The sequence below is a fragment of the Arvicola amphibius genome, chromosome 3, assembly GCF_903992535.2.
Source record: "Arvicola amphibius chromosome 3, mArvAmp1.2, whole genome shotgun sequence".
In the NCBI taxonomy this organism is placed as follows: domain Eukaryota; kingdom Metazoa; phylum Chordata; class Mammalia; order Rodentia; family Cricetidae; genus Arvicola; species Arvicola amphibius.
In genome coordinates, this window is record NC_052049.1 from 91,284,695 (window position 1) to 91,298,686 (window position 13,992).

Sequence of the window (13,992 nt, forward strand, 5' to 3'; positions counted from 1 at the left end):
GTAACAATGAAAATTGTAATTGTCCAGTGAATGTTACTGCTTTTACAGTGATTTTAGTGAACCAAACTTCTTCCCTAGTTCTGGCCTTTGTTGTATACCTTCTACGTGCTAGGCACTGTGACAAAATGCCTACTATGTGCTAGGCACGGTTACAAAATGCCTACTACGTGCTAGGCGCTGTGACAAGATGCCTACTACGTGCTAGGCGCTGTGACAAAATGCCTACTACGTGCTAGGCGCTGTGACAAGATGCCTACTACGTGCTAGGTGCTGTGACAAAATGCCTACTACGTGCTAGGCGCTGTGACAAAATGCCTACTATGTGCTAGGTGCTGTGACAAAAATGTCTACTATGTGCTAGGCGCTGTGATAAAAATGACTACTATGTGCTAGGTGCTGTGGCAACCATGTGTGTTACAGAGGAGAAACAGATGCTAAAAGAAATCAAGTAACCCTCTTAGAGCCAAATGACAGGCCTGGATTTGGTTTTTCATCGGTACTAGGTTGGTTTCTTCTGATGTTTGATATGCCTGATCATTGTAGGGGTTCCAGACTCAGATGACTGTCAGGCCACCATGCAGCATAGGTATAGATGAATGACAAAAAGAGCAGTATGTAGGACACAAGGATTTTCCTGAAGCAAAAGCAGTTGTACACCCCAGTGTGGGTTTATTTATTTTTAAAACGTTTTAGTGATTTTTTTGTGGATTTCACATTGTGCATCCTGATCCCATTCTTCTCCCCATCCCACTGTTATCACCCCCCGAATAAAATAAATTAAAATTTAAACGAAAAAATTCATCATGGAAGCTGTAGTGTGACACAGTGAGTCACACAGTAAACCCTTCAGTCAATGGCATCTCTACTTTTGCAAGTGCTCATCGCAGGGAGTCGTTGGTCTGGTCCGAGGCCTCTGACTTCTGCTACACTATTGATCCTGGGCCTCACCGGGACTCCTCTTGGATATTCTATTGATATATATATTCTGTTAGCCTGTGTCTTTTATTGGTGAATTGGTTTAATTTATACTGATAGATGTTAATGACCAATCATTGTTAATTCCTATTATTATGTTGTTGGTGGTAGTGATAGTGTCTCTGTGTGTGTGTTTCCCTTCTTTGGGTTTTGTTGGTGTGAGATTATCTATTGCTTGTGTTTTCCTAGGTGTAGTTAACATTCTTGGGTTGGAGTTTTCCTTCTAGTACCTTCTGTAGGGCTGGGTTTGTGGATAGATATTGTTTAAACTTGACTTTGTCGTGAGATCTTGTTTTCTCTATGGTGATTGACAGTTTTACAGGGTATAGTAGTATCGACTGGCATCCATGGTCTCTTTGAGTCTGCAAAACTCTGTCCAGGCCCTTCTAGTCTTTATAATCTCCATTGAGAAGTTGTGTATTAATCTAATATTTTTGCATTTATATTTTACTTGTCCTTTTTTTCCTTGCCACTTTTAACATTCTTTCTTTGTTCTGTATGTTTAACGTTTTGATTATTATGTAATGCAGGGACTTTGTTTCTGATCCAATCTATTTTGTGTTCTGTAATCTTCTTGTGCCTTTATAGGCATATCCTTCTTTAGGTTAGAAAAATTTTCTTCTATGATTTTGTTAAATATATTTTCTGGGTTTTTGAGCTGGGATTCATCACCTTTTCCTATTATTTTTAGGTTTGGTCTTTTCACAGTGTCCTAGATTTCCTGAGTGTTTTATGTTAGGAGTTTTTTAGATTCAGCATTTTCTTTGACCTATGAATCTATTTATTTTATCATGTCTTCAACACCTGAGATTCCCTCTTACATTTCTTGTATTCTGTTGGTGATGCTTGCATCTGTAGGTTCTGTTTGCTTATCTAGATTTTTCATTTCTAGATTTCCTTCATTTTGTGTTTTCTTTATTGCTTCTATTTCAAATTTCATGTCTTGAATGGTTTCCTTTACGTATTTTTTTCCTTGACTTTCTTGTCATTCTTTAAGTGATTTATTGATTTCCTCCAATTTTTTTGGTTGCTTTTCTTTGATTTCTTTGAGTTTTTCATTTCCTTTTAAAGGACTGGTGTCATCTTTATAATGTTGGCTTTATGGTCATTTTTTTATGCTTCAAGTGCATTGGAATATTCAGATCTTGCTGTTGTAGGGTAACTGGGCTCTGGTGGTGCCACATGGCCCTGGCTGTTGTTGAGTGTATTTTTGGGATAATTATGTCTAGGCCCTGATTTCTGAGTTTGTCTTTGTTGGATAGGTTTTTGTTCCTGGGTTTTTGTTTCTTCTTTAGTCTTCTGGTCTCTGTGACCTGGATTTCTGGTGGCTGGGCATGACCTCTGAACCTGGAGGGAGTCTCTGTCCTAGCTGGGAGCTGGCCTTCTGGTGGTTAGCTCAGCCTTCGTTACAGCTGGGGGGTTTCTGTTCTTCTCACTGGTGTGGGCTGTATCTGCTCTTCTGACTAATGTGGCCTGGACCCGAGCAGGTGAGGTCTTCTACAGTTGGGGAAGGGCTGGCCTCAGGAAGGATGATGGGGTCTTGAGGGCTGGAATGGGTTTGGGAACAGCGTCTAGGGAGTGTGGTAGTTCAGCTGGCAGGTGGATCACTCGCCTCTTCTTTTCACTGCTGTGGCCTGCACCTGAGTCAAGGGAGTCTGCCAGGGTGGAGGCAGGACCTAGCTCCTGAGCAGGTGAGGTCTCCCAGAGTTGGGGGGTAGGGCTGTCCTTGGGAAGGATGATGAGGTGTGATGTGTGAGGGCAAGGTCTATGAAGTGGTCCTTAGGGAACAGAATCTGGAGAATGGGGAATTCGGCTGGCAGGTAGGTCACTCACCTGTTCTTCCCATTGTGCAATTCTGAAATAATTTGTGTATGCAATACTTTTATCATAATGAGCATCATGAAGTTTCCTTAAAGGTGCAATTTCTAGGATTATTTAAACTCAGGACTTGGACCCCATCCCACAAGTGGATTACTGGCTTCATATTTCCTGATCTTGCAAAGGAGAGTATGGATATATTTGCCTAGACCCTGTTGAGCATCCATAATTATTTATAATTATAAAATTTGTAATACAATCAAACAGAACTTATTTCTGTTAGTCATTTTGGTAGTTCATAGTCTCTAGTGTTGACCAGGAGACCAGGTGCCCGAATGTCTGTGTTAATGGTCTTCTGCTCTGTCTCTAGGGTTTATTCCTCATAGAAAGCATAACTGTTCTAAGTCCATGGACTCTAAACTGGAGGATCCCTGCTGTGGGAGGTCCTTCTGTCTATGTGTTGCTTTTATTGGTTTATGAATAAAGAAATTTCCCTGGGCCTATAGCAGAGCTATAAGGGAACAGAGCTAGTGAGGAAAACTAAGCTGAATGCTGGGGAAAGGAGGCGGAGTCAGAGAGAAGCTGTGGAGCCCCACCGGAGCCAGAGGGAACTTTAGCCGGTAAACCACAGCTATGTGGCTATACACGGATTACTAGAAATGGGTTAAATTAAGATATAAGTGTTAGCCAATAAGAAGCTAGAGCTAATGGGCCAAGCAGTGTTTTAGTTAATATAGTTTCTGTGTGATTATTTTGGTTCTGGGCAGCTGGTTCAAACAAGTGGCCTCCCTCCTACAGATCCCAACTTTCTGAGAACATTGACCATTGGCAATGTCTGCAGATATTTTTGGTTGTTATAGGTAATGGGAGGAGCTCTAGTGTGTAGAGCTTGAGATGCTGTGTACTTCCTGCAGCTGCTGAGACAGCCCACGACAAAGACTTTTCTGGTCCCTTAACCTACCATGCAGCAGTAGCAGTAAAGACTTGGAAGAATTTACCAATCATTGATAATGCTTTGCATGTAGGAGGTGTGGATGTTGATCCTGGTTATTTACAAAGTATGGTCAGCCTAATAAATCACACAGCATACAAAAGTTTTCTAGAGATGATAGGCCTTGTTCTTACTCACCTGAAAGGCACACTTGCACCGAGCAGGCTGTGTGGTACTCTGATTCGTTGTCATCTCTGTGGATGCTCTCATTCAATAAGTCATCAGTAGTTTTTATTTATTTTAGTACATCAACTGCTCAAGGAAATCTTTCCATGTGCCAGAGACTGTGGGCGGGCACAGCCAGTAAAAGGACAGTCGCTTTAGAGTTCCCACAGGCTGTGGCTGTAGAAATACTCAGAGCTCTCGGTCATGCCACATGAGACCAGGTAACTCCATGCATCGCCTTGTATATTAGTTCCATGTAGTCTGGTCATAAACATGTACTGCCAGACAGTAAGGTATAAATGTCTGTTTTCTTAGAAAGCAAAATCATAAAAGAAAACCTGCAAGTGTTTAAGAGAACCAGGCCCTGTCTACAGGCTGTTGTTATGTACTCAGGCTGGCTGGGAACTTCTGATCTTCCCACCCTGCCCCCGTATTGCTGGGAGTCCAGCCTACATGCCACTGTCTAATTTGAAAATCTGGATATCCTAAAAGATGATTCATAGAGAGGAAAAACGAAAGATTTTTGTTTGCATGTTTCCCTGTGTGTGTGTGGGTGTGTGCGCGGCACATGTGCACGCGTATGTGCGCATGTGTATATGTACATGTGAGGGTGGGTGTATATGTGTGTAAATGCTACTTCATTTCAGGAACTCTGATCACTGTTGTCACCAGCACTGTGGGGAATCCGGGTTCTCTCTTTTTGCCATCTTAAGTGGGTCACTAGTATACTCTAATCACTCACATTTAGAACCGTGTCTTAACACTGACTGCCTTAGGTAGGGGAATGCTTGGAGACACCCAGCCAGCTAGCTCCCCATTGTTCCCCTTCATGGAAAATGGCACTCCATGCTGTGTGGGTGGCTTCTAATCATAGACACATCTGTCTATAGGCTGTTGCCCGAAACACTCTAAAGTTAGAAACTGTTCAGCCCCCATGGATGTTGTTATTGGAGAGATAGCTGTGGATTCTCCAGGGCTTGTAAAATGAGCTCTGACGTTGCCAACGGTGATTCCTGCTTTCCTAGCAATCTGTTCAGTGACAGGCCACGGCCCAGAAAACATTCTTTTGTCTTTTTACAACCTGACTCCATTAATTATTATTTTTTAAATCTGGGTTTCCCTTGGCTATAGGTAGAGCATTTTATAGAAAGAGGTAAATCTTTGGTCAGATGTGGGGGCAGAGGTGGGGGGTAAAAATCATAGTCAGAAACGAGAGATCAGCTGTGTTTTTAGTTTTACATGACACAGGCATTGGAGTGAGTTTCCTTTCAGCTGATTAAGTTACGTGTCTAGTGAGTAAGCTGTGTGGAGGGTTCCTCTGTGTCACTTTTACATCGTTTTTGTCTGTCTCGCTTCACATTTGGAACATACCAGCCAACATCTTTGTCTTCACACTGCTTCTATTTTATATTCTTCTGGGCAGAGCATTTAAAGTGGGAGAAAGGGGAGAGTTTTTCTTATATAACGAAGTTTCTCAGGATTAATTTGTTTTCTAAAACAAGTTTTATGTGAATTCTCAAGGCATTTGGCAAGTGTAGATTAGTGTCAGGGAAAACGCTTATCCTGGCAAGAATTGTCATGGTTTCAAGGGTCTCAGCAGCCATGCCTTGTTGTTCCTGACTGTTAGGTCGTTTCCTTATCATTTTATGAATATGGAATGTATGAGTCAAGCTTTAATGAGACATGACCATTGCTTTCTACTGTTCTTAGCTGCCCAAAATGGGACTGGGGAAAATGTATCCTAATCCCAGGCGTGGTTTAGAAATTTAAGGCGTGCTACAGGAGACCCCAGGATCCTCTCTGTTACAGGTGCTGCAGACTGAATTCCATCCCTATCCTCAATATGTAAACTAGCAGAACATCAAATGGCTAAGAATTATATTCTTGCCCAGTGTGGTGGTGAGTCCCAGCATTTGAGAGGCAGAGGCAGGGGCAGGGGCAGGGGCAGGGGCAGAGGCAGGGGCACGGGGGGCAGGGGGGCAGGGGCAGGGGGGCAGGAGCAGGGGGCAGGGGCAGGGGGGCAGGGGCAGGGGGCAGAGGCAGAGGCAGAGAGGCAAAGGCAGAGAGGCAGAGAGGCAGAGGCAGAGAGGCAGAGAGGCAGAGAGGCAGAGGCAGAGGGGCAGAGGCAGAGGGGCAGAGGCAGAGAGGCAGAGGCAGAGAGGCAGAGGCAGAGGCAGAGAGGCAGAGGCAGAGAGGCAGAGGCAGAGAGGCAGAGGCAGAGAGGCAGAGGCAGAGGCAGAGAGGCAGAGGCAGAGAGGCAGAGGCAGAGAGGCAGAGAGGCAGAGGCAGAGGCAGAGAGGCAGAGGCAGAGAGGTAGAGGCAGAGAGGCAGAGGCAGAGAGGCAGAGAGGCAGAGGCAGAGAGGCAGAGGCAGAGAGGCAGAGGCAGAGAGGCAGAGGCAGAGGCAGAGAGGCAGAGGCAGAGAGGTAGAGGCAGAGAGGCAGAGGCAGAGAGGCAGAGAGGCAGAGGCAGAGGGGCAGAGGCAGAGAGGCAGAGGCAGAGAGGCAGAGGCAGAGGCAGAGAGGTAGAGGCAGAGAGGCAGAGGCAGAGAGGCAGAGAGGCAGAGGCAGAGGCAGAGAGGCAGAGGCAGAGAGGCAGAGAGGCAGAGAGGCAGAGGCAGAGAGGCAGAGGCAGAGGCAGAGAGGCAGAGGCAGAGAGGCAGAGGCAGAGGCAGAGAGGCAGAGGCAGAGAAGCAGAGGCAGAGAGTCAGAGGCAGAGGGGCAGAGGCAGAGAGGCAGAGACAGAGAGGCAGAGGCGGAGAGGTAGAGGCAGAGAGGCAGAGGCAGAGAGGCAGAGGGGCAGAGGCAGAGAGGCAGAGGCAGAGAGGCAGAGGCAGAGGCAAAGAGGCAGAGGCAGAGAGGCAGAGGCAGAGGCAGAGGCAGAGAGGCAGAGGCAGAGGCAGAGAGGCAGAGGCAGAGAGGCAGAGGCAGAGAGGCAGAGAGGCAGAGGCAGAGAGGCAGAGAGGCAGAGGCAGAGGCAGAGAGGCAGAGGCAGAGAGGCAGAGAGGCAGAGGTAGAGAGGCAGAGGCAGAGGCAGAGGCAGAGGCAGAGGCAGAGGCAGAGGCAGAGGCAGAGGCAGAGGCAGGCAGATTTCTGAATTCAGTGCTAGTCTGGGTTACATGGCAAGTTCCAGGACAACCAGGACCATCTAGAGAGACTTCAACTCAGAAAACAACAATAACAGTGAAGATTATATATATAGATAGATAGATTATATATATATATATATATATATATATATATATATATCACATTAAATTATTGGTATTCTTTCATAATAAAATGCCCAGAGTTGGCTTTGATCTGTGCCGGAGGTAAAATGTAATGAATGCATGCAGGCTTACAAACACTTCCAGTACACTTGTCTAGGCTTTCTGACATCCATGTCCTTTCTCTTTCTTTTTGAATCTTATTTAACTTTCTTTTTGCTGACAGAACAATTCTGGTGCCATTGAGAGGTAGTAGAAGCCTCAAGAAGTGATGAGGGATCTTCAGCTCATTAGGGATGTACCCTTGAAGGGGATAATGGGACCTCAGTTCTTCCTCATCTTTTTGCTTCCTTGCTGAAGTGAATGGTTTTATATGAATGAGGGCTTCTGCCTGATGTGGGATTTTCCTCTGTGTGCTGTGATTACCATTAATGAATAAAGAAACTACTTTAGACATATAGCAGGGCAGAACTTACCTAGGTAGGGAAAACTAAGCTGAATGGTGGGAGAAAGAAGGGCAGAGTCAGAGAGAAGCCATGGAGCCGCTGCCAGAGTCAGACATGCCCAAACTTTGCTGGTAAATCACTGCCACGTGGCGATACACAGATTAATAGAAATGGGTTAAATTAATATATGAGTGTTAGACAATAAGAAGCTAGAGCTAAGGGGCCAAGCAGTGATTTAAATAATACAGTTTCTGTGTGATTATTTCGGGGCTAAACTGCTGGGAACCAACTAACACCCTCCTCTAACACATCTGCCCTCATAGGTTACCATAAATAGGACCAAGTAGCATATCCTGACAGAATCCTCCAAAAATGTAGGCTAAAATAAACCTTCCTTCTTTATACATTCATTTCCTTGGGTAATTGTTATAGTAACAGGATTCTCTTTAACACATTTTATGATCAAAATTTTGAGTTCACATATATTGTCATTGCTTTTGTTTGTAACTTTAGAAGTGGAATCGCTGGGTAGGTCATATGCCAGTGTTGTTTGTCTTTTTGAGGAACTGCCAGACTTTTCCCCATATTTACCATATTACATTCCTGCCAGCAATGTAAGAGGGTTCTAAATTCTCCATTTCCTTGTCAATCATTGTTAATGCTTTTGTCTCTCTCTCTCTTGTCTCCTAATGCTATGTGTCTCTGTTAGGGTTTTTATTGCTGTGAAGAGACAGGACAGCCATGGCAGCTCTTATAAGGAAAACATTTAACTGAGGGGCCTTGCTTACAGTTTCAGAGGTGTAGTCCATTATCATCCTGGCAGGGAGCCTGGCAGCGTGCAGACAGATGTGGTATTAGAGAGGTAGCAGGCAAAAAGAATTGGACTGAGACACTGGGTGATATGTTGCACATAAGGAACCTCAAAGCCCACCCCCACAGTGACACACTTCCTCCAACCATGCCAGACCCACTCCAGCAAAGCCACACCTCCTAATAGTGTCACTCCCTATGAACACTTATGGGGGCCAATTACATTCAAGCTACCATACTATGAACTAGCCACAGAAAAACAGTGCCACTATTTATTTGTTTGGTTGGTTGGTTATTTATTTGTTGGTTGGTTTATACAGGGGCTTACACTATAGTTCAGGCTAATTTTGGGAACTCACTAAAATCCTTTTGCCTCAGCATCCCAGGTGCTAGGATTACAGGCATGAGGCACCATGCTAGATTCTCCATGTTAGTTCATACTTTAGAAGTGCCACGTCTACAAACATTAAACAGGAAGGCTCACATGTTTGAAAAATGGAAGGGAATATGTGGGATGGTCCACATATGCAGGTCCAAAGAGTAAATCACCTAACACGAATGTAAAGCTTTTTAATCAATTGGATACTTAGAGATCATGTTTCCCACATTTTAAAGATAATACAACTAGAGCCCAGAAAAGGGAATTAAATTTATGCATAATGTCTCTGCCAGAAGGGGAAGGCCTGTTTGCTTGGTTCCCAGCATGACCTTTTCCATCCTTTCCTAGGAGCAGTGTGGAGCTCCCCTGACTAACTTGTTCACCCACGTTGGTTTGTTACTGGAAAAGATCTAACTAAAACCATGTTGAATATTGATGTTTGGTGACACTGAGAGCTGCTTTGGGGGCACCAGAAAGAATTTGATGTACATCCTGCTGATACAGAAGCCAGTGTGACAGTAGACAGTCAGCACAGGCAGGGTTTCCTGGTGAAGTCTCTGGCTTGATTATGAAATCTGGCTATGCCGTTTACCGTTGATGCTTCCTGCAACCTTCTTTTCTTTTTTCTTTTCTTTTTTTTTTTTATCAGGAGGGAGTCTCAGGATTCATTAAAATCCTGAAGATCACCCATGTTTATTATCCAAACAGCTTTTATATCAAAATGTAAACCGAGGGGAAGATTCCTTAGCATTCTGTTTCCTAGGTAGTGGGGGGAATGGCTTAGGTCACATAGCCATGCGTCTTTTGTCACGTCCATGCCCGTGTTCATTTTGTCATGTCGACTGAAAAACACCTCTTCCCCAGGCGACCTCCTAAATCACAATAGACGGAGCAGAACGACATTCGCATATCCTGAGCATCTGCTTAGGATGACTATCAAAAGGCTAAGTGACCACCTTCTGTGTGGCAGGTGCAATTGTGCCTTGTAGGTCACTCAGAATTCTCTGATGGCCAGACAGTGTAGGAATGTGGGCCTGTATAATCCATCCCCTAGATTCTACTCCCTTTTATTAATTTTAACAAAGCCTGTGCTTCTGCAACAGGACAGATGATCGTGTCTGTCTTAGGCAAAGACTCCTTACTTACCGAGACTAACCCGGCAGCAGAATAAGCATTCTAATTATGCAAGTTTCTGTCTTAGGCATCTGGGTAGAAGAAGCTTCAAACCTGTCTCTGTCTGCCAACTTCTGTGAATAAAAGAGATTAAGGGAGAGAAATACCTTTGGACTCTGTGCCTCGGAGCCATAACTTCTTATCAAACCCTCTTTCCTTATTCTTCAGATGCAGCCAATAATTAGTCTCTACCCCATAGGGTTGTTCTGAGAATTAGATGGGCTAATCCCTGTAAAGAGGTCAGTCTGGGCTTGGTTCCTAGAAAGGCTTCAGTAAACTATTGACAATTGTTATAAGCATTGGCTTGTTTAGACTGTTGAAAGCATTGTAACTTGAGGTTTACAGCTAAATAGATGAATCATCCTTTAAAAAAGAATAGCTTCCCTAAAGAAGGTGGCCTGGGAAATTAGTCTTTTGTCTAGCTTTCATGTTTCTGAGCTATACAGAATGTACCAGCGTTTCCGTTGCTAAGAGAAGAAGACAGCATATGACCATGACATTCTTACGCACTGTTAGCTTGGTGATATGGACAGGTACCTAAGTGTCTCACTTTGGGAAGAGAGCAGCCATTTTCAGTTAGTCTCGTGTTGAAAGCCCCAGCAATGGTAAAATATAAATCCCAGATGTCTGTGACAGGTATGGTATAAGCAGTGCTTACCCTACATATTCCAAAGGAGGATCCACTGCAGATTTTATAGGGTCACCTGTGGTCATTTGTGTTTCTATGCAAACACAGGGCACTTACTGGGAAGGCAGAAAACGCAGGTGGAATCCTGGCACATCCTTGCCCTTGCTCATTGGCCTGGTCAGTGTGCACAGATGGCGCTAAGCCTTCATCTCTTCATCACTGAATTGGAAATGGGACTGGGCGGGGACTGTCAGTAATTTCTATTTTAGAGGGCTGTCAAGACAACTGAGTGATGGATACTCACAGCTCTGAGCACAGTACCTGGAACACAGTCAGCTTCAGCAGTTCCCATCCAAGCAGCAGCGCAGTAGGATTCTGCGTGCCACACGTGAGATTTGGAGGCAGATTGGACTAGCTTAGGTGGAGAAATTGGACATGTCTGTGTTCACATAGCATGATTCATGTCTACTCCGTTGTTGCTGCTGCTGCTTTCCTGTAACCAATTTTAGAGCCTGTCTTGGCAGCTGGAAGTATTTGGGATTAATTTCACACTCGCTTTATGAGTTGAGTGTTTTCCTGCAGCTCCCTGGGCCTCTGCCTCATTACTTTGGCATCAACTGATATGGGCATTGGACAGAGATGTCCTTTGGGGTCTCCATTTTATTTGGAAACCATCAATTTGAAAAAGCAAAACAAAGGCCATAGCACATTGTGCTTGAAATCGTTAGCATTTACTGTTTCCTATAGCCCTCCCTTCTGTAGTTCTGTACACTAGGGAATGCACAGCTTTCTCAGACAGTGGTGAGCCCTGAAAAAGGAGATGGCTCTCCTTCGAAGCTGGCTGGCTTTGCTTCTTAGTTCCAGGTGACCTGGGAGATCTCGTGGGGCTTGGTCATTCAGATCTGAATCTTGATGGGTTAGTTTTTCCAGCCCTCTTTAATATGCTAATTCTGCTTACTTCATTTGGCTTTCATGGAGAACAAAGTAAACTTGGCTGTTACATGCAAAACTAAATTGAGAACATGGAGATCTGTTTAGTATTTCATGCTGGCCAGTAGGTCAGAGAGATTTTCCTTGGGGGTAATTTACGTAAGAAATTGTTTCTCCCATTTCTCTCCAATTTCTGTGACCGTTTGGGGCTAACAGTCTCTTTCAACAATGGCACAGAAGCATACCCCATGAGACAGGGGCTTTGAGAGACGGAGTTTCTCTCAGATTCCTGCAGTTTGGGCCTTCTTCTGGAAAGAGCCTGTGGCTTGGGCTGCTGTCTCAATAAGTCCTTCTTTCACTACAGCTGTGTTTAGCAAGTTGGGTGGGGACACGGACTGACACGTTGCTACACTTAGTGAGTATTTTCCCCAGGTAGTTAGAAGCACGCATCGAACATGGTACCCTGAAGTCCCAGTAAGTGAGTCCCTCAAGATTTTGTTATGCCTGGCAGTGCTCTATTGACTAACAGGGACACCCAGAATACTTGATGTCTTTGGAGTTAAGTGCCTGCTCTCCACCTGAGCTTTCCCCACGAATGACTTTTTCATTTTCCTCCTCCTCGCTGCGCTTCCTCAAGCAGTCTGTTCTCCTTTGCTTTGCTGGGATTGTATCCTCTCTTGAAGACACCTTCCCGCTACCTGTGTATTGGGAGGCCTCCCTTCTCAGTTGTGGGCAGGAGAATGATTAACATTACCTCTGGTGCAGAGGTCAGAGTGCATCCCCTAGAGTGCATTCTGCAAATTCCTGCACATACCTGGTACTCAGAGCTGTTCATGACCTTGATCTCTCTATGAGTTCAACTTTGGACAGTGAGCATCTCCGGCAGTATCATTGCTCCACAATGAGGCCTACTTGCTAACATTCACAGCAGCATGGAGTGTAAGGATAGACAGAGACGGAGTTGGTTGTGATCCTGGTAAGGGTGCATGCGATTTCAGGTGCTACAATTTAAGCAAAGTGGCCTCTCCCATCTCTTCTAGGGGACTCCTTGAAGTAATGGGGAAGGGATGAGTTCCAACCCCATTTGAGTAAAATAGACCCCAGGGATATTAACTCTGGTCCATCGAAATCAGTCCCTTGCTAGCTTCTTTTACACTTTCTTTTCTGCACAATTAGAACATTATTATAATAACACTTCTTCCCACTAATTGGTTCTGTATGTACTCTTTCTTTTAAACAATTATGAGGTCCCATGGCTACACACTCTTGTCTACTTTAAAATGCCAGAGGAAAGCACAGTCCTAGGCACACAGTAAGCGGTTCATTTTATATATTGCTGGCCTTGCTTCAGACACCATAGCTCCCTGGAGAGCTTACTGAACTATAATTGGCTTCTGTAACTCCTTTAAGATGTTGGTCACGTGGTGAAGAATCCTGGTGCGCACGGCATATTCAGGCAAAGTTCTTGGGTTGTGCCGTCCTCCCATCACCCCCATCTCGTTTCCAGTCCCCCAGATACTCTGATGACCGTCCCTGGAGAGCCCCTCTCCCCACATGGAATTTGAGAGACCACACAGCTGTAGACTGTACTCGTTTGAATGATGATGTTTTAACAAGCCCTTTGGGCCAGTGTCAATAAGCCATGAAATATCACCGAACGGATCGTCTGCACCAGACTGCCGAATCTCATCTGAGTCCTCAAGCTGGCCGGGATGTTGAGAAATAGTTTATTACTCCAGCGTTGGCTCTTCCTGTTCTGGGGGACTATAGACGCTGTGAATCTCCGGGCCAGTCAGTTCATTACTTTTAATGAGCACAGAATTCACCAAGACATTAAAATAAAATAGAATCAAACACCAATGGGTAGACTTGAATATTCCACCCAATTGTTGCTTTAGTTCTTTTTTCCACAAGATTATTCAAGAGAGGTTTTTAAGGCAGATTCTATTCAGTCCTGCCAATTTCTATCCTAAATAGATTTGGCATTGCAAACCTAACACACCCTGAGCTGTTTTTAATGCCCTGTGGGTTGGTGTCTGACATTTGTGTTAAAATGACAGTTTTCAAACTGATCAGATGTTTGAACCTTGTTTGACTTTTACATATGTGAAAGAAATATTGGATATCTCAATCTCTTTAATCTATAAAGACAAATTTAAAAGAAGTTATTTTCTGGAAAAAAAGTGATGAAGTTATTTAAAACACAGAGAAATTGTCAGTTTATTTTATTTTAATTGATCAGTGTTCATAGCTAATTATAAAAGACTGGAATAGGTTTACTCTCGAGTACTCCTATCCCCACATAGTGAAGGAAACCAGTGGGTAGGGAGGCTCACATGGAACATTGTCCTTATAAAGCTGATTTTGTGGGTATTTCCACTGCTGGTCATATGGATTTAGAATTACTTGAGACATTTTCTCAAAGAAGGAAGCTAGTGGATGAATGATGACTTCTTTATTATCCGACCTA

The 13,992-nt window shown here is 44.3% G+C and overlaps 1 protein-coding gene across 4 annotated transcripts in view; it reads left to right on the top strand.

The window, feature by feature from the left end:
- The window catches only part of Bbs9 (Bardet-Biedl syndrome 9), a 424,274-nt gene that overhangs the window by 321,022 nt on the left and 89,260 nt on the right, over positions 1–13,992 (top strand). The window lies entirely within an intron of this gene.